Source organism: Somniosus microcephalus, chromosome 16, assembly GCF_052327205.1.
Source record: "Somniosus microcephalus isolate GS21.2 chromosome 16, FLI_Smic_1.0, whole genome shotgun sequence".
Taxonomy (NCBI): domain Eukaryota; kingdom Metazoa; phylum Chordata; class Chondrichthyes; order Squaliformes; family Somniosidae; genus Somniosus; species Somniosus microcephalus.
The window spans coordinates 6,804,099-6,825,336 of NC_141002.1; the positions used below are offsets into that span (position 1 = coordinate 6,804,099).

Here is a 21,238-nt window from a genome sequence, read left to right on the forward strand (position 1 = left end):
CAAAAATAATACATTATGACAGAAGGCGGAGGCCCAGATTGGGGACCGCCGGGCTCATTGAGTTGGCTGTATGCTGACGATCAGAAAGGTTTGATAGATAAGATGAAAAAGGATGGATGGGATCCGTCTAAGGTACCAGTGTACCAATGAGAATGGTGGGAGACACAAAAGGGAAGTAAGACAAAGAAAGCGGGAGTTTTATTGGTACACCAATTAGTAATGGTCATTCAAAAGACCGAGGAAATTAAAACGAAAATCTACAGGAGCAGGTGACAAAATTAGGGGGAAGAAAATTGGCAAAACTAAAGGATAAACAAAGAGAAAGAAGATGGGGACACCGATGAAAAAAGAGAAACTTAAAGTTTTACTGACATGGAAGTTATTAACATTTGTGCTGAGACAAATAAAACACATGGGCCCAGAAATTCAGTTGCGTTCGCCAGCCGTTAGCGCCATAAGAGGGGTAGATTTCGAGCGCTAGGCACTTAGCGCCCTGGCGCAGGCCGATCTGCACCTACGCCCAACTTCAGTTGACATTTAGCGCCGGCGCAAAGTGTTTGCGCCCGCTCAGCTGCGCGCGCAGCTTATGACGTCATTTCGTCGTGCAACGCTGTTTGTGCGCCCCAAACCGGAACTTCAGTGGCGCCCGCCCAATGTGGGCGTGGCGCTGTTAAGAACTGTGAAGTCGAACGCAGCAGAGGCCCTGCGGGCCTCGGGGAGCGCTAATTAAAGGGCACTCAGACTGGACTATAAAGGCCAGCCATTTTGCTGCAATGACTTTAGTGCTTTGGATTTCTGGACAGAGACCAAGGAACAGACCTTACTGATTTGGGACAACGTAGGAGAGGTATTTTTGGCTTCTGGCCAGAGCTTGGAAATTTGACTCATTGTGATTTCACTGTTTGCAAGTATATTATGGGGGCTGCATGGGGTTCCAACCCTCAGTTTCAGCATTATGTGCGAAAGGCTCGCAGACGCTGTGTGAGAGGGGCAGCCATGCCTAGACGCAGAGGGGCCATCAGGCGTCGGCAACGTAGGCCTTACCCACTCAGGGAATACCGCCAGCAGGTGTCCTATCTCACCATGACTGCCGCGCATTGTGTTAAGAGGCTGCGCTTCAGAAGGGAGGTGATTGCAGAGATCTGCCAGCTGCTTCACAGAGATCTGCGTCCACAGCTGATGTGCAGGACGTCTCTGTCGGTGGAAGTGAAGGTCACGGTGGCTCTGAACTTTTATGCAAGCGGCTCCTTCCAAGCCGCTGCTGGGGACATAGCGAACATCTCCCAGTTCGCCGTGCATCGCTGCATCCGGCAGGTCACCGATGACCTTTTCGCAAGGAGACACCAATTCATCTCCTTCCCCATGACCCTAGAGAGGCAGGAGCAGCGTGCAGTCGGATTTGCCAGGATCGCCGACTTCCCCATGGTGCAGGGCGCCATTGACTGCACGCATGTGGCTATGCGGGCACCTATCGACAATGCCGAGGATTACCGCAACCGGAAGGGCTACCATTCCCTCAATGTACAGCTGGTGTGTGACCACAGGCAGCGCATCCTATCTGTCAATGCCCGCTTTCCAGGAAGCAGCCACGATGCATTTATCCTGCGCCAGACTACTGTGGCTGACATGTTCCAGGCACAGCCTCCCCCAAGGGGATGGCTTATCGGGGACAAGGGCTACCCTTTGTGTACATGGCTCATGACCCCGCTCCGCGCACCCAGGACCCCTGCTGAGGAGGCATACAACGAAAGCCATCAAGCCACAAGGAACATCATAGAGCAAACGATTGGCGTCCTCAAGCAACGGTTCCGCTGCCTGGATCGTTCCGGCGGATCTCTACAGTATTCGCCGGATAGAGTCTCCCAGTTCGTCGTCGTTTGCTGCATGCTGCACAGCCTGGCTATTCGCAGGACTCAGGCACTGCCACCTCACGTTGGACCACCACCTCAGGAGGACGAGCAGGAGGACCATGAGGAGGAGGAGGAGGAGGAGGAGGAGTACCAGCCCAGGAGGGAGCCACAAGGTCCAAGGGCCGTCCGCCGGCGGCTTATTGAACGACACTTCTAGGCCCCCTCTCAGGGAATGGCTTGTGGCAATGAACGCACTTGAATGCAGCCGCTCCGCAAGCCCTCAGCCGGTTAACGCAACAACCACTTGAAACATGACACATGGACAAGCTGAATAAATAAAAAGCTTTATTTAACAAACTCAGGGCCCTTCCCACATGAAACACAAAAACAGACAAGACCCCCAAAAAACAGTCAAAAACATATCTCACTCCCACAACCTGCGGAGGAATAACAAAACTTGTCCATCCAATTGGCCTTCATCCTCGGCCTTACCAAGACAAACCCCCCCATACAGAACACAAACACCCCCATCTAAAAAAACATTTGCCTTCATCTTCGGCCTTACCAAAATAAGCCCCCCCCATACAGAACACAAACACCCCCATATAAAAAAACATCTGGCAACACACTCTACTTGGTGTGCCAAGAGGGCGAGTCCTTGTGCAGGCTTCTCCAGCCCCTGCCCGACCTGCTGCTCCGCCTCAACCTGGGCCCTGTGTGTGTTGCAAGGCTGGGTGAAGGCTCCTGAGGGGCACAATGCGTGACGGAAGATGCCCTTGGGGGTCGGCCTAGACGAGGTCCGGCCCTGGAGGGGCCGGCTGCTGACTGCTGCAGCTGTGGCTGGCCAGCATCAGTCTCTCCAGCAGCTCGTCGCAGCTTTGCTGGGGGAGTGGCAGTGGCGGCTGCAGCAATGGGGGCAAGCTGGCTGATGCCAGGCGCTCGCTGGTCGCCAGAGACACTGGCACTCGGCCGGGCTGGCACTGCAGCAAGCGCAGCAATCTGGTGAAGGCCAGACCGCTGTGCTGCAGCAGCGCGGCGGGTGCCCTGGCGATGCGTCCGTGACACAGCGAGTGTGGCAGAAGTGAGTGCCCGTACTGCCCTGGTCTGTGCCCGCATCAGACCAGCCAGTGTCTGCACGGCACCACTCATGAACTCTCGACTCGCGTCCTGTGCTGCCGCGAGTTGTTCGACACCCCTGGCCTGTGAGTCCCCGAAATCGGCCACACTATGAGCCAGGGACTCAATGGCCTGAGGCAACTGTCCCACAACCCCCATGAACTCGGTGTGGCGCCGCTCCGAGTCCACGGACATTTGATCAAGGAGGCGCACCTCCTGGGCGAGGACCATCTCCGGACTGGAGGCCGGACTCTCCCTCTGGGGAGAAGGCCGCCGAGCTGGCCGACCCTTCCCGCGTGGCTGGACGCCACTGGGCCCAGGAGCTACACCCCCCTGCAACACTTGCCCCCTCTGGGGAGAAGGCAGCTGTGCTGCCCGACCCTTCCCACGTGGCTGGACGCCACTGGGCCCAGGAGCTACACCCCCCTGCAACACTTGCCGCCTCTGGGGAGAAGGCAGCTGTGCTGCCCGACCCTTCCCGTGTGGCTGGAAGCCACTGGGCACAGGAGCTACACCCCCCTGCAACACTTCCCCCTGGCTCTCTTCCAGGCAAGACGTGTCCCCTCCATTGCCATCCCCTGGCGCGGATGAGGGTTCCCCCGATGTGCCGCCTTCCTCTTGGTCCTCGTCGTCCTCCTCTTCCGAGGGACTGACACTCGCAGCTTCAGGGACCTCCTCCTCACCAGCTGAAAGCAGGAAGGCACAAGAGTAGCTTTAGAGTGAGGACAGGGCATCAGCGAGGGAGGCATGAGTGGTGGCACTATGCGCATTGGTGGGACAGTGGCAAAGGATGTAGATCTGAAGCGCAAGGGGAACGAGAGAAGTCCAAACGGTCATGTCCTTACCATTGGGGCCCAGCACAGGGTCGGCATCTCCAATAGCAATGGGGCCAATCACCCGGGCACGCATGAGTCGAGCCACGTGCTCCTCCAGCTCACTGAGCTCCTGGAACTGGACACGGCCTCCCCCGGTGACAGTCCGGCTCTTCAGATTCTGCGCCAGCTTGGCCTGCAAGAGAAAGGACGGCCTCTAAGTACAGTGTGGTGCCCTGTTGTTGTGTGCACTGCCTCCCATGGTGGAATAGCTTGGCCAGTGTGGTGCCCTGTTGTTGTGTGCACTGCCTCCCATGGTCTAATAGCTTGGCCAGTGTGGTGCCCTGTTGTTGTGTGCACTGCCTCCCATGGTCGAATAGCTTGGCCAGTGTGTCAAGTGCAGAAAGTGCTATTGATGATCATGCCAGTGCCATAGCTGCTGGAGGAGGGCTGGCCATTAGGCCTTTGAGGTCCCTTTGCCCATAATGTGAGGTGCACATGCAAGGATGAGGAGGACACTGGAAAGGGTACTCACCCTGACCATCCGAGTGGGGTCGTTAAACTTCTTGCGGCATTGGTCACCAGTCCTGGGGACATCGCTGTTGGCTGTGACCCTCTGGGCGATTTCCCTCCAGGCTCTCCTGTACAGCCTCTTGGGAGCCTTCTTGCCACTGTCCGGGCACAAGATATCTCTGTTCTTCTCCAAACCCCTAAGCAGCACCCTCAAAGCATGGGCAGAGAAGCGCTGCGCTCGCTCACGGGCCCTCTGCATCGTTGCTGGTGCTATTTCTCTCCAGCAGCAGTGTTTAGGCCTAGCTGGAGGGCTGCAGTATCCAGGGCGTGGCAGCAGACCAACTCGACCCTTCCCCCTTTAAGAGCTGGCCGGCATCAGGGTGTCTGCTGTCAATCAAAACATGACCGCACCTGCGCTGCGCCCGGCCTCGGCGGTATGAGTCTGCACCGCCGGCTTAGCGCCTAAAGATAGGGGTGCAACGCCAATTTTAGCGCTCGCCCAAACTCCTTGACCAAAGCTACTGAATATCGGCGAAGTGGCCTCCACTTTCCGGCGGGCACAAACTTTAGCGCCCGCCCGACTTTACCGCCCTAAACGTGGCTATACTGAATTTCTAGGCCATGATTTGCTGAGTGAAAGGAACCTTAAAAAAATGCTGGAATTTCAGTTTGTGTGAAAGTTTTCCTGACTATGAATGTTTAAGAAGTTACAATATTTCTTTTGTCTGATTAGATGTTCTTTAAAAGAAAGATTCTGTTATGTGTGGTTTAGCTCCACCCACTTCTCTGTGTTAAAAGCATTAAAAAACTTTTGCCTTGTCTTGGATTTTGGAAGCATGTGTGAATAAGATTGTGCCCCAAGAATTGAAAAAAACCTTTGAACTAATTTAAGTTTAGCTGGTGTGTAAAAACTGAGAAGAGCAACAAAAAGTTTGTTTCGTAAAAGATTAGGTTTCAGTCTAAGATTTAACCTTGGAGTCACGATTGCTATGTGTAATGATCAGTAACCTGTCATTCTGGAATGGTACACTAGGTGGTGATGTATGTATATGATAGTGGGCTACCCACGATGCACTAGGCTACCCACAAGGCAGCAGTCAAGATGGATGCCTCTACAGATGCTGTACCTAATCCACATGTGCTCAATAAAGTGTCTAGCAAAAGCTAGCTGTTCTTAATAAAAACGACTAGTTATTAATGAACATAACATGGTACCAGGATTGGTATGATCTGCTGAATATTGTGCAACATGACATGGAGAATTTGAAGGCACCAGAGCGTTTGAAACTCACAGGAAATATCGACTACTATTGGCAGACTTTTAAACAACAATTCGAACTCTGCATTGCTGCCATCGGGTACGGTATGAAGCCAGACGCAAGGAAAATAGCGTTGCTGCTCATGGTTGCAGGCCGACAGGCGATAGAGGTATTTAATACATTTGTATTTAATCCAGAGGAGAACAGAGAAAAATTAGACGATGTGCTAAAGAAGTTTGATACACATTGTTCTCCCAAAAAGAATGAAACCTATGAGAGGTACATCTTCTGTTCTCGGACACAGCAGCAAAATGAGACTTTTGATAGCTTTATGACTGATCTGAAACTGAAAGCACAGACATGTAATTTCTCTGAGCTGAAAGCATCCATGATTCGTGACCAGATTGTGTTTGGTATTCATGATAAAAAAAGTCAGGGAACGTCTGTTGAGAGAAACCGAACTAACATTGCAAATTGCTGTGAAAATATGCCAAGCCAGTGAGCTAGCTCGAAAGCACGCGAAGACTTTCAATGAAATCAATAATGATGCGATTGTAATGAGTGATAATGCTGCTGTCGGTGCTGTGTCCTACAAGGGGAAGAAACATGGGCAGAACAGAAATGAAAAGCAATCGGAGGATGAAATGTTTAATTGTAAATGCTGTGATTACAAACACCAGTTAAGACAATGCCCAGCATTTGGAAAAATGTGCACAAAGTGTAATGGAAAGAATCACTTTGCTAAACAATGCTTTTCAAAAGTAAAAACAAAGAAAGGGCACCGAGTTAATGTGATTGAGGACACTGATTTAAGTGAGACATGTTTTGTAGGAATGGTGTCATGTGACAATATCAAAAAGGATACAGAAAATGTGCAGCCCTCAGGAATTAACAATGCTGAACATAAAGTTAATGCAGTAACAGAGGACAAATGGATGATCCCACTGCAGGTAAATGGAGCATTAGTTACATTGAAACTAGACACTGGGGCAAAAGCAAACTTAATCAGTATGAGTGACATTAACAATATGAAAGAAAAGCCCAAAATACAGAAAAAGTCAGTACTACTGAAGGACTATAATGGACAGAAAATAGATAGCTTAGGTGTATGCAGACTTAAAGTGACAGTCAAAGACAAAGTGCATCATCTCATGTTTTCTGTTGTGTCTGAAGGACTTGATTCACTACTGGGTGACAAAGCTTGTGAGGACTTAGAACTGGTCAAGAGAGTCTACCGTATAAACTGTGCCATAAGCAGACCAGATGACTCGGTGGATTCTGTAGTGAATAATTTCCAGGATGTGTTCAAAGGATTTGGAGTTCTACCATTCACTTACAAGATCCAACTAAAGGAGGATGCTCAGCCAGTGGTACATGCTCCACGAAGAGTTCCAGCACCCCGCGTGACCGGCTCAAGAATGAACTGGACAGAATGACCACACTAGGAGTCATCAGGAAAGTCGAAGAGCCAACAGACTGGGTTAACTCCATGGTATGTGTAAAGAAAAAGAACAATGATCTAAGAATATGCATGGATCCAAAGGACTTAAATGCAAACATAAAACGTGAACACTACCAGATTCCCAAGCGAGAAGAAATCACCAGTGAAATGTCAGGTGCCAGATACTTTACAAAGCTCGATGCCTCACAAGGATTTTGGCAACTAAAACTGGATGAAGAGAGCACCAAATACTGTACCTTCAACACACCATTTGGCAGGTATTGTTTCCTCAGAATGCCTTTCGGGATAATATCTGCATCTGAAATCTTTCATAGAGCGATGGAACACATAATTGAAGGTCTGGAAGGAGTTCGGGTCTATGTTGATGACATCATCATCTGGGGCTCCACACTGAAAGAACACAATGAGAGACTGACTAAAGTGCTACAGAGCATACGCCGGAATGGACTGAAGCTCAACAAAGCCAAGTGTCAGTTTGGCGTCCAGAAAGTCACTTTCTTAGGAGATAATCTATCTGGTAAAGGAATAGAGCCAGATATGGAAAAAGTAAACGCCATACTCAAAATGCCCCGACCCACTGACAAAAAAGGAGTGCTACGCATCATGGGGATGATAAACTTCATTGGAAAGTTCATTCCTAACTTGTCAGCCAAGACAGCCTGTCTGCGAGATCTGCTACGTAAAACAAATGAGTTTGCATGGACAGAAATACATGAACAAGAGTGGATAAAGCTCAAAACAGTGCTGACAACCACATCTGTACTCACCTTCTTTGACCCAACAAAAAGAATCAAAGTGTCAATGGATGCATCAAAAGATGGCCTAGGTGTGGTCTTGCTACAAGCAGAGGGTGAAGATTGGAAGCCTGTTGCCTATGCCTCCAGGTCTATGACTGATACTGAGTGTCAATACGCCCAGATTGAAAAGGAATGTCTAGGCTTGGTAGTTGGACTAGAAAAGTTTCATGGCTACATATATGGACTTCCCACCTTCACAGTTGAGACAGACCACAGCTCATTGGTTGCCATCAAAAAAAAAAATCTGAATGAGATGTCTCCAAGGATTCAACGACTCATGATGAAGCTGCAAAGATATGACTTTGAACTGATCTACACACCAGGCAAATGCATAGTGTTAGCAGATGCACTATCCCGAGCACCCACAATGAGTCATGTGAGCTCTACTGAAGAAGACGTGGATGTTCATGTGAGTATGGTCACTGCTGCGCTGCCCATGTCAGACACAAAATCAAAGCAAATAGCAGAAGAAACAGTAAAAGATACAGTATTACAAACAGTAATAGAGAACATTCATCATGGTTGGCCAAAAGGTTCCTGTCCAAAATATTTTCACATAAGGTCAGAATTGAGTGTCGCAAGTGGACTACTACTAAAACAGAACAGAATAGTCATTCCACAGGCTCTACATCAAGACATGCTCAAAAGGATTCATGAGGGACACCTCGGAATTGAAAAATGCAAAAGGAGAGCAAGAGACACTGTTTATTGGCCTGGCATAAATAAGGACATTGAGAACATGATAGGCAAATGTGAGACATGTCAGAAACACCAAAACAAACAAGCAAAGGAACCAATGATAGTAGCTGACATACCAACAGCACCATGGCAAAAGGTTGGTATGGACCTTTTTCATTTAAATGGTAAAGACTATCTAATAGTGATTGACTACTATTCTAACTATCCTGAGATGGTGCTGCTCTCAAGCACCACAGCAAGCAGTTTCATAATGCATGTGAAATCCATCTTCACCAGACATGGAATTCCCAGGATTGCCATTAGGAACAATGGTCCGTGCTTCAACTGTAAAGAGTGGCAACAGTTTGCAGCACATTATGACTTTCAACACATCACATCCAGTCCTTTGTATGCTCAGTCGAATGGTAAGGCAGAGAAAGGTGTTCAAGTTCTCAAGCAGCTACTGAAGAAAGTGACAGAAAGCAAGTCTGATCCGTATCTCACCCTGCTGACCTACCGAGCCTCACCTTTAGACTCTGGTTCTTCACCTGCTGAACTCCTAATGGGTTGCAAGTTGCGTACCACGCTACCCTGCTGTGCAAAAGAAAAGCAGTGTAAGGAACTGAGACAGAGACTTCAACTGTTAAAGCTGAAACAGAAATCATACTGTGGCACGGTGGCATAGTGGTTAGCACTGTTGCCTCACAGCGCCAGAGACCCGGGTTCGAATCTGGCCTCGGGTGACTGTCTGTGTGGAGTTTGCACATTCTCCCCGTGTTTGCGTGGGTTTCCACCGGGCACTCCGGTTTCCTCCCACAGTCCAAAGATGTGCGGGTTAGGTTGATTGGCTATGATAAATTGACCCTTAGTGTTAGGGGGATTAAATACGTGGGGTTACGGGGATAGAGTGGGATATGTGTTGGTGTATGGGTTACGGGGATCGGGTGGGATATGTGTCGGCTCGATGGGCCGAAATGGCCTCTATCTGCACTGTGGGGTTTCTGTGATTCTGTGATACTATGACAAGTCATCCAAAACTCTGAAACCATTGACAAGGGATGATGTTGTCAGGATTGAGGATCCGGTGCATGGAACAGGAAAGCTACAGTTCTTGAGGAAGTAGGACCAAGGTCATACACTGTTAGAACTGAGGAAGGACAGATTCTCAGGAGGAACCGCCATTCCCTCCTAAAAACACAAGAGACTATCGAAGAGCAAATCGATGACAATCACAGAATCACAGAAACCCCACAGTGCAGATAGAGGCCATTTCGGCCCATCGAGCCTGCACCGACACATATCCCACCCGATCCCCGTAACCCCTACATCAACACATATCCCACCCTATCCCCGTAACCCCACGTACTTAATCCCCCTAACACTAAGGGTCAATTTATCATAGCCAATCAACCTAACCCGCACATCTTTGGCCGCAACTGAATCTTGTCACTCACCACCAGAACAATCTAACACAAATACACATACAGGCTCTCATGAAAACACATCAGACTTACCTGTGCTGAGAAGATCCACACGTGAAGTAAAAAAGCCTGATAGACTTAATCTTTGAGTACAAAGAAAACTACATTGAAAATGTATTGACTGTTGAAGATGTTTATGTTGTTATTGATTGATATTGATTGATACTGATTTTGTTTAACCTCAACGAAAGGGGGATGTAATGATCAGTAACCTGTCATTCTGGAATGGTACACTAGGTGGTGCTGTATGTATATAAGAGTGGGCTACCCACAATGCACTAGGCTACCCACAAGGCAGCAGTCAAGATGGATGCCTCTACAGATACTGTACCTAGTCCACATGTGCTCAATAAAGTGTCTCGCAAAAGCTAGCTGTTCTTAATAAAAACGACTAATTATTAATGAACATAACACGTTTAAAAACGTTTGTTTTGTCTTGGATTTTGGAAGCATGTGCGAATAAGATTGTGCTCCAAGAATTGAAAAAAACTTTGAACTAATTTAAGTTTAGCTGGTGTGTAAAAACTGAGAAGAGCAACAAAAAGTTTGTTTAATAAAAGATTAAGTTTCAGTCTAAGATTTAACCTTGGAGTCACGGTTGCTGTGGTGAAATCTTCTAAAGCAGTTTGATTTGATAAGAAAATATGATGTAATTTACTGTTTTCTGCAAGAATGTGCTATTTTGTTTTGTTTCTCTGTCCATAGTTTTACAAAAGATAAGCTTCTGCCTTAAGTTACAGTTGCCAATGTGCTTGGAAGAAAATTAATTTGAATGTTTACAAGATCTGGATTAAATTGGAGTTATGAGATTAATTAACCTATTAAAACCAGACTTTCATTGTGGCCACAGTGAAATTTTGGTTGGTGTAAATTTGTGTAGACCGCATTGAATAAGATAACTCCGCTCCGCAAGAACATCCGATAGTTACAGAGTTCCTTACAAAGACTTACTTAGCTTGTGAACTTTGCTCAATCCCGTCCTTCTTCACTGTCCATATTACCTCCGTGTTCGTGTTTAGTTAAAGTGTGAAAACACAACTGTCTTTCGATCAGGAAAGTTCTTTTTTTTGATTTACGTGAATTGACGCAGTTGCGTGCATTTGATAATGTTTTGCTCCACCTTCTTAAAAATCCTGCAAAGGAGTTAACCCTTTCCACTGACAGCTGTTTAAGTTCACCAAGCAACAACTTTAGTATGAAATCTAAAGATATTGGACATTATTAAATTTACGTTTCTTAATTTTAAGTTATTATTTCACCACAGTGACAGAGGGAAAATTAAGATTTGATAAATTAACCCCTTGGGCTCTAAGCAGAGTCACAATGGATTCCCTTCTTTCTTTTGTTATATGGAAGTTACCTTGTAAACTAATTGCAGCACTTCTGTCTCTAATGTTAAAAACACTGTTTAAGCTATCTAGCCTAAGAATCACTTGTTTCTGAAATTGGAAATGGAAGATAAATTGATAGAGATGAAATTGAATATTGACAAAACCTGTCAGTTCAACTGTACTGCTATTTGGATTTTGGGATAATTTTGAAATGACAAAATGGACTCAGGCACTATATATTTGGTTACTTTTGGGAAAATAAAAGATCCTCTAAAAATAATGATAATAAAATGTGTTAATAACTTGGATCAAGTGAGAATGTTTGATCTATGTTTTCTATCTTAAATATTGTACTGGACAGTAAAGTTTTTCCAGGACTCATGAATAAGATATGAATGGTAATTAAAGGAAAGTGATTGAGATTGTAAAATTAAAACAGGAGAATTACACTACTGAATGAGAACTTGCAAAATGCTCTCAGGCAGTTTAAAAGAGCAGAAACAAAACTGAAAATAAAATCAGTCTGAACTCGATGACCTGAAACAAGAAGAAAATAATTTGAACGACTGCTTACTAAATCTCCAGGTAGATTGCCAGACCAAGGAAGAACTGGTTTCAGACTTGGAGAATAAATTAATGAAGTCAAAGCAGAATGAAAATTCTCTTGCCTCCCTTCTAGCTGAAAAGGAAGATGCTTTACTTGAAAAAGTTGACAGGTTAAAGCAGTTTTCGGAAAACATTGAGAAAAGTCAGGCAACAATAGAGACCGTGGAAAAAGAAAAGTTGAATCTTGAGAATAACTTTAAGCAACAGATTATGCTTTTGGAGAGCCTAATAGCTGAGAAAACTGCATTAGTGAAAGCACAACTACAGGAAAGAGCACTTCAGGAGAAAGAAATGGAAGAGATTAATGTAGGGCTAGTTACTGCTAAAAATCAGCTTGAAATCAAGCAGGCTGAAGTGGCCAGGTTACAGGCAGAGGGCCAAGAGCTCAGCTCAAAGCTTAAATAGCAGCAAGTAAGACCTTGAAAAAGTATTCAGCCATTAGACGACTACAATCTTTTGATAAGATACCTGAAAGTCCGAGAAAGGCTTGTATCGAATGGCATGTGTGGCATGATATTGAGATACCGGCATGAGTGTGCAAATGTGATTTGTTACATATGAGGTAATTGCCATCCAGGAATGTATGGTGAATCTGCACTGAAGAACAGGTCTCAGACATGCTCAGTTACTTGACAACAGCAAGACATGAAAGGGGTAATGTGGCTCAGGAGAGCGAGACAACTTTTAAAGCATACTCCATTGAGAAACTATCTAATTAATGAAACAATCAGAATAGAGTTAAACACATGGGTACCTGTTAGAGGGATTAAAGTTGAAGTGGAGAGTTGCATGGGATCTGGATTGGTACAATCGAGGGCTAAGGAGAAATCATGATTAGTAAGAATTATCCACAAGATGGATACGAGCAAAAGAGAGATCTGGAGAATCTTTTAAATCCATGATTTGTTGATTAGATGTTGAACTGTAATGTATTTGATATGATTGTAAGACTGAATTTAACTGTGACTGTAATAATTGTGTTTTGTAGGTAACAGAGCGTGGGGAAAAACCAGTATGAATCCAGTATGAGGTGATTTTAGTGGTGCCTCCTGTGTCACTACTACTGCAATTACCATGCTTTACGGGTCTAACAGGACCTGTCTCATCAACCAACACGTTTTTAAGTATGAGCTACACAATTATGTGGCACAATTCAGATACTCGGATATGACATTCCCCTGTTGTTTGTGGGTTTCAGTGAGCTCATGATGCGACTGAACTCCTCCTTAAAGCATTTTTATGTTTTGGAGCAAGACAACTCGAGAATAGATATTGAAATTGACAGCATAGGGGACAACTCACATTGATTGGGTATTGGGCTTAATACATCAGCACACCCTTAGGTTTGTATTATTTCACATGCTGTGGTAGTTATCCAACTTGTAATGCTAGTGTATTTGATATATGTAACGTGTGTAGTAAGACTTTGATACATAAGCCAATTGGGTACTCATGCCCATGACTGACAAGCACTAACATATTAATTGAGCACACCGAAAGAGAAGATCCGAAGCAATGTAGAGGAGACCCCAGGCGGGGTAACATCAGGAAAGATAGAAGAAACAGAGGGGTCCCAGGTGGGGCAGAATTGGAACACCGGAACAGTGAATTGAATTTGAGTAAGGGGTCAGAGGTTGCTCCTTCTCCTCAAAGGAATGGACTGTAAGGAAGGGAGAAATCTTCAAGACTCCCTACTAACTAACGCCCAAGTTGAGAGAGCAATAAGAGCTGGCTAGATTAGTCAACAGCCGATTGTGAGAAGTCAATAAAGAAATAACTATTAGATTCAAAGATGGGTTTTAATTCTTAGACCAGGGACTGACAACAGGCAAGCGGAAAAAGATAGCACAAATGCCAGCAAGGTCGAATATCAAGCATCAAAAGACAAATAGAAATGGTAAGGACTTACAATTGTCACTATAGTTGCAGTATTATTTTGTGTTATAATGACGGTTCTGAAAGCATGCTGTAGGGCAGCTGTGTCCCGAATAGTGCCGGTTGCTACAGTTGATATAATCAATATTAAGCCAGAAACCGAACAGTTAATGCGGGATAATGAACTGATAGCGATAGTAACATACATGTAAAGTTCTTTAGTCATTTGCACAGACTACCACGCCTAGCACAACAAGATAGACAGAGGGGAAAGACGAACTTAGGTACTAAGTTTAAGCCATCAGTTAGGAGTAATCCTGGGGATGGTAAAAGTAGAAGAGAAGTTGGTATCCCTAGCCAAAATCTAAATTTGGTGCAGGACCAACAGGAGGGACTGAAGGGGTTAAAATGAACCCTCTCAGAATAACAACTTTCTTTTATGAAAAAGACTTTCTCATGTGAAAAAGACTTTTGTGCTACTTTCGCTAGTTTTGCACAAAGGACAGTGTGTAGAGAAACTTTGCAAAACAGAGATAAGATGCAGCTGTGGGACAAGACAGAATGTGTGTTAAGCGATAAGAAATGTGCTGCTTTAGCTAAAATTTGTAGACACAGCAGAATATAGGGGTCATGGGAATTTGACCTGTAACCAAAGGCATAGTAAGATGTAACTAACCTTTATTAATACTGAAAAGAATCCATGTGATCAGGTGATTATTGTAATACAATGTGATCAGGTGATTATTGCAATACAATGTGATTGGATGAAAATAGAATAAAAAGCTGTACCAACCAAGAGAGAACGAGAAGGTGCTCGCACAGACCGCGGGGTCTGAGACACTTCTCCCAGAGGATAGATAGAGTTCTCTGCAGCCGAGAGCGAGAGTCCCGAAGGCTGTGTTGCCTGCCCAGTGCCAGGGTTAAGGACATCTCCTCTGGACTGGAGAGAAACTTGGAGTGGGAGGGAGAGGATCCAGTTGTTGTGGTCCATGTTGGTACCAACGACATAGATAGGACAAGGAAGGAGGTTCTGCTGAGGGAGTTTGAGCAGCTAGGGGTCAAATTAAAAAGCAGAACCACAAGGGTAATAATCTCTGGATTATTACCTGAGCCACGAGCGAATTTGGCTAGGACAAATAAAATTAGAGAGTTAAATGCGTGGCTCAAAGACTGGTGTGGGAGAAATGGGTTTTGCTTCCTGGGACACTGGCACCAGTACTGGGGCAGGAGGGAGCTGTTCAGTTGGGACGGGCTTCACTTGGCCAGTGCTGGGACTAGAGTCCTGGCGGATCATATAACTAGGGCTGTAGAGAGGGCTTTAAACTAACTAGTGGGGGGGAGGTTCCTAGAGAGCAAATAATACAAATGACAACAGAGAAGGTCATCGACTTAGGTCGCAGTGGGGAAATTAAAAACCAGAGCATGTCAGGAAGGGGCAGAAGGTATGGAGTAAAAGGTAAAGTAATACAAAGGGCAAAAGCAGGAACTAAGTGTCACAAAACATCTTTGAAAGTTCTCTATCTGAATGCACGTAGCATTCGTAACAAAATAGATGAGTTAATGGCACAAATAACTACATATGGGTATGATCTTGTGGCCATTACAGAGACATGGCTGCAGGGTGACAATGCCTGGGAATTAAACATACCAGGTTATTTAACGATCAGGAAGGACAGGCAGGAAGGAAGGGGAGGTGGGGTGGCTATGTTTATAAAGGAAGGAATCACTGTAATACAGTGAAAGGATATTGGGTCAAAAGATCAGGACAATGAAACAGTTTGGGTGGAGGTAAGGAATAATAAGGGGAAAAAAACACTAGTGGGCGTAGTCCATAGGCCTCTGAACTGTGGCAACTCTGTTGGATGGAGTATCAATCAGGAAATAGTTGAGGCTTGTAATAAGGGAACATCTGTAATTATGGGGGATTTTAACTACCATATTGGACAAATCAAATTGGGCAGGGCTGCCTTGAGAACGAGTTCATTGAGTGTATTAGGGATGGGTTTCTTGAGCAGTATGTAACTGAACCGACCAGGGGGCAAGCAACCTTAGATTTGGTCCTGTGTAACGAGACAGGATTAATTAAAAATGTCCTAGTAAAGGATCCCCTTGGAATGAGTGACCATAACATGGTTGAATTCCATATTCAATTAGAGGGTGAGAAGGTTGGATCTCAAACAAGCGTGCTAAGCTTGAATAAAGGAGACTATGAAGGTATGAGAACGGAATTGAGTAGAGTGGATTGGGAAAATAGATTAAAGGGTAAGACGATACATGATCAGTGGTGTACATTTAAGGAGTTATTTTACAACTTCCAAAAAATATATATTCCACTGAGAAGAAAAGGGTGTAAAAGAAAAGACAGCCATCCGTGGCTAAGTAAAGAAATTAAGGATAGTATTTGACTAAAAACAAGGGCATATAAGGTAGCCAAATCTAGTGGGAGGATAGAGGTTTGGGAAAACTTTAAAAGACAGCAAAAAATAACAAAAAGATTGATTAAGAAAGGGAAGATAGATTATGAAAGTAAATTAGCAAAAAATATAAAAACAGATAGTAAGAGTTTTTATAGTTATATAAAAAGAAAAAGGGTGGCTAAAGTAAATGTTGGTCCCTTAGAGGATGGGACCGGGAAATTAATGGTGGGAAATATGGAGATGGCAAAAACACTGAATGAATATTTTATATCAGTCTTTACAGTAGAAGACACTAAGAATATCCCAACATTGGACAAACAGGGGGCTAAAGGGGGGGAGGAGCTAAACACGATCAAAATCACTAAGGAAGTGGTACTCGGTAAAATAATGGGACTCAAGGCGGATAAATCACCTGGACCTGATGGCTTACATCCTAGGGTCTTGAGGGAAGTGGCGGCAGGGATTGTGGATGCATTGGTAATAATTTTCCAAAACTCCCTGGACTCGGCAATGGTCCCGGCAGACTGGAAAACTGCTAATGTAACACCCTTATTTAAAAAGGGCAGTAGACAGAAGGCTGGAAACTATAGACCGGTTAGCCTAACATCTGTGGTAGGTAAAATTTTGGAGTCCATTATTAAGGAGACAGTAACAGGGCATTTGGATAATCATCATTTAATAGGACAAAGTCAGCATGGTTTTATGAAGGGAAAGTCATGTTTGACAAATTTGCTGGAGTTCTTTGAGGAAGTAACATATAGGGTGGATAAAGGGGAACCAGTGGACGTAGTGTATTTAGACTTCCAAAAGGCATTTGACAAGGTGCCACACAAAGATTATTGCTTAAGATAAAAAATCACGGGATTGGGGGTAATATTCTGGCATGGATAGAGGATTGGCTATCTAACAGAAGGCAGAGAGTTGGGATAAATGGTTCATTCTCAGACTGGCAATCAGTAACTAGTGGTGTTCCGCAGGGGTCAGTGCTGGGTCCCCAACTCTTTACAATCTATATTAATGATTTGGAGGAGGGGACCGAGTGTAACATATCAAAGTTTGCAGATGATACTAAGATGGGGGGGAAAGTAGTCAGTGAGGAGGACGTAAAAAACCTTCAAGGGGACATAGACAGGCTAAGTAAGTGGGCAGAGATTTGGCAGATGGAATACAATACTGGAAAGTGTGAGGTTATGCACTTTGGCAGGAAAAATCATAGAGCAAGTTATTATCTTAATGGCAAGAAACTGGAAAGTACTGAAGTACAATGGGATCTGGGGGTCCTGGTGCACGAAACTCAAAAGGTTAGTATGCAGGTGCAGCAAGTGATTAAGAAGGCCAATGGAATGTTGGCTTTCATTGCTAGGGGGATAGAATATAAAAATAGGGAGGTATTGCTTCAGTTGTACAAGGTATTGGTGAGACCGCACCTGGAATACTGCGTACAGTTTTGGTGTCCATACTTAAGAAAGGACATACTTGCTCTCGAGTCAGTACAAAGAAGGTTCACTCGGTTAATCCCGGGGATGAGGGGATGGACATATGAGGAGAGGTTGAGTAGATTGGGACTCTACTCATTGGAGTTCAGAAGAACGAAAGGCGATCTTATTGAAACATATAAGATTGTGAAGGGGTTGGATCGGGTGGATGCAGGGAAGATGTTCCCGATGATGGGTGAAACTAGAACTAGGGGGCATAGTCTTAGAATAAGTGGCTGCTCTTTCAAAACTGAGATGGGGAGGAACTACTTCACTCAGAGGGTGGTAGGTCCCTGGAACATGCTGCCCCAAAAAGCTGTAGAAGCTACATCATTACATAAATTTAAAACAGAAATAGACAGTTTCCTAGAAGTAAAGGGAATTAAGGGTTACGGGGAGCGGGCAGGAATTTGGACATGAGTCTAGGTTTGGATCAGTCATGGCCCTGTGGGTAGCGGAGCGGGCCCAAGGGCCGTGTAGCCTGATCCTGCTCCTATTTCATGTGTCTAATTCTGTTAGATGCAGGAGATGGTTCTGTGATCGTGGATTGGCAGTTAGGATCAGATCAGCCATGATCTTATTGAATGGCGGAGCAGGCTTGAGGGGCCGATTGGCCTACTCCTGCTCCTATTTCTTATGTTCTTATGTTTTCTGTTTGTTTTTTTTCAATAAACTGCATCTTTTTACTTTTACACGGTTTAGATGCAAATTTATTTTCACCACAACAAGTTGGCGCTGCGAGCAGGGTACTTCAGAACTGGAAGACCACCTGCACCAGTGAACGGGGCGAGTAGTCAAATCTTGACCGTCCAGAAATTGGATCACTCAGAAGGGCGGTGTGACAGCGACGCAGTACCAAAAGAATCTGGTATCCGTGACGGGTGAGAGATGCAGTTTAAATAGTGGATAAGTTTGAATAGTGGTTAAGTTGATTGACATCTGATGTGTTATTTCGGAATGTAAATGTCTCGAGGACCCATACTGAGCCGGAATTAAGAGGGCAATTGGGCCCCACATGAAGGCCAGAGTTAGTTGGGAATCCGAGACAGACTAAAAGTCTCTCTGTTGTATTGCAGGACGCGACGTATGGTATTAATGTATTAACGGCTACAAGTGAAATAATCACCTCTGACAGCGAGATAGTTACAAGTCAGGACCGCCATCACTAGTGGTGGATGATAGGTAGACCTCTGAGAACGAGTTACTAGGGAGGACCGGAACGCGGTAGTCTAGTATCAAAAATAATACATTATGACAGAAGGCGGAGGCCCAGATTGGGGACCGCCGGGCTCATTGAGTTGGCTGTATGCTGACGATCAGAAAGGTTTGATAGATAAGATGAAAAAGGATGGATGGGATCCGTCTAAGGTACCAGTGTACCAATGAGAATGGTGGGAGACACAAAAGGGAAGTAAGACAAAGAAAGCGGGAGTTTTATTGGTACACCAATTAGTAATGGTCATTCAAAAGACCGAGGAAATTAAAACGAAAATCTACAGGAGCAGGTGACAAAATTAGGGGGAAGAAAATTGGCAAAACTAAAGGATAAACAAAGAGAAAGAAGATGGGGACACCGATGAAAAAAGAGAAACTTAAAGTTTTACTGACATGGAAGTTATTAACATTTGTGCTGAGACAAATAAAACACACGGGCCCAGAAATTCAGTTGCGTTCGCCAGCCGTTAGCGCCATAAGAGGGGTAGATTTCGAACGCTAGGCACTTAGCGCCCTGGCGCAGGCCGATCTGCACCTACGCCCAACTTCAGTTGACATTTAGCGCCGGCGCAAAGTGTTTGCGCCCGCTCAGCTGCGCGCGCAGCTTATGACGTCATTTCGTCGTGCAACGCTGTTTGTGCGCCCCAAACCGGAACTTCAGTGGCGCCCGCCCAATGTGGGCGTGGCGCTGTTAAGAACTGTGAAGTCGAACGCAGCAGAGGCCCTGCGGGCCTCGGGGAGCGCTAATTAAAGGGCACTCAGACTGGACTATAAAGGCCAGCCATTTTGCTGCAATGACTTTAGTGCTTTGGATTTCTGGACAGAGACCAAGGAACAGACCTTACTGATTTGGGACAACGTAGGAGAGGTATTTTTGGCTTCTGGCCAGAGCTTGGAAATTTGACTCATTGTGATTTCACTGTTTGCAAGTATATTATGGGGGCTGCATGGGGTTCCAACCCTCAGTTTCAGCATTATGTGCGAAAGGCTCGCAGACGCTGTGTGAGAGGGGCAGCCATGCCTAGACGCAGAGGGGCCATCAGGCGTCGGCAACGTAGGCCTTACCCACTCAGGGAATACCGCCAGCAGGTGTCCTATCTCACCATGACTGCCGCGCATTGTGTTAAGAGGCTGCGCTTCAGAAGGGAGGTGATTGCAGAGATCTGCCAGCTGCTTCACAGAGATCTGCGTCCACAGCTGATGTGCAGGACGTCTCTGTCGGTGGAAGTGAAGGTCACGGTGGCTCTGAACTTTTATGCAAGCGGCTCCTTCCAAGCCGCTGCTGGGGACATAGCGAACATCTCCCAGTTCGCCGTGCATCGCTGCATCCGGCAGGTCACCGATGACCTTTTCGCAAGGAGACACCAATTCATCTCCTTCCCCATGACCCTAGAGAGGCAGGAGCAGCGTGCAGTCGGATTTGCCAGGATCGCCGACTTCCCCATGGTGCAGGGCGCCATTGACTGCACGCATGTGGCTATGCGGGCACCTATCGACAATGCCGAGGATTACCGCAACCGGAAGGGCTACCATTCCCTCAATGTACAGCTGGTGTGTGACCACAGGCAGCGCATCCTATCTGTCAATGCCCGCTTTCCAGGAAGCAGCCACGATGCATTTATCCTGCGCCAGACTACTGTGGCTGACATGTTCCAGGCACAGCCTCCCCCAAGGGGATGGCTTATCGGGGACAAGGGCTACCCTTTGTGTACATGGCTCATGACCCCGCTCCGCGCACCCAGGACCCCTGCTGAGGAGGCATACAACGAAAGCCATCAAGCCACAAGGAACATCATAGAGCAAACGATTGGCGTCCTCAAGCAACGGTTCCGCTGCCTGGATCGTTCCGGCGGATCTCTACAGTATTCGCCGGATAGAGTCTCCCAGTTCGTCGTCGTTTGCTGCATGCTGCACAGCCTGGCTATTCGCAGGACTCAGGCACTGCCACCTCACGTTGGACCACCACCTCAGGAGGACGAGCAGGAGGACCATGAGGAGGAGGAGGAGGAGGAGGAGGAGTACCAGCCCAGGAGGGAGCCACAAGGTCCAAGGGCCGTCCGCCGGCGGCTTATTGAACGACACTTCTAGGCCCCCTCTCAGGGAATGGCTTGTGGCAATGAACGCACTTGAATGCAGCCGCTCCGCAAGCCCTCAGCCGGTTAACGCAACAACCACTTGAAACATGACACATGGACAAGCTGAATAAATAAAAAGCTTTATTTAACAAACTCAGGGCCCTTCCCACATGAAACACAAAAACAGACAAGACCCCCAAAAAACAGTCAAAAACATATCTCACTCCCACAACCTGCGGAGGAATAACAAAACTTGTCCATCCAATTGGCCTTCAT

The 21,238-nt window shown here is 46.0% G+C and overlaps 1 long non-coding RNA gene across 1 annotated transcript in view; it reads left to right on the forward strand.

Moving 5' to 3' along the window:
- Nucleotides 1-21,238, forward strand: part of LOC147105961 (uncharacterized) — a 55,270-nt gene that overhangs the window by 20,563 nt on the left and 13,469 nt on the right. The window contains exons 4-5 of the long non-coding RNA XR_015081305.1: nt 12,894-13,802; nt 18,375-18,553. This is a non-coding gene — a long non-coding RNA (uncharacterized LOC147105961). The remainder of the gene's footprint in view (nt 1-12,893; nt 13,803-18,374; nt 18,554-21,238) is intronic.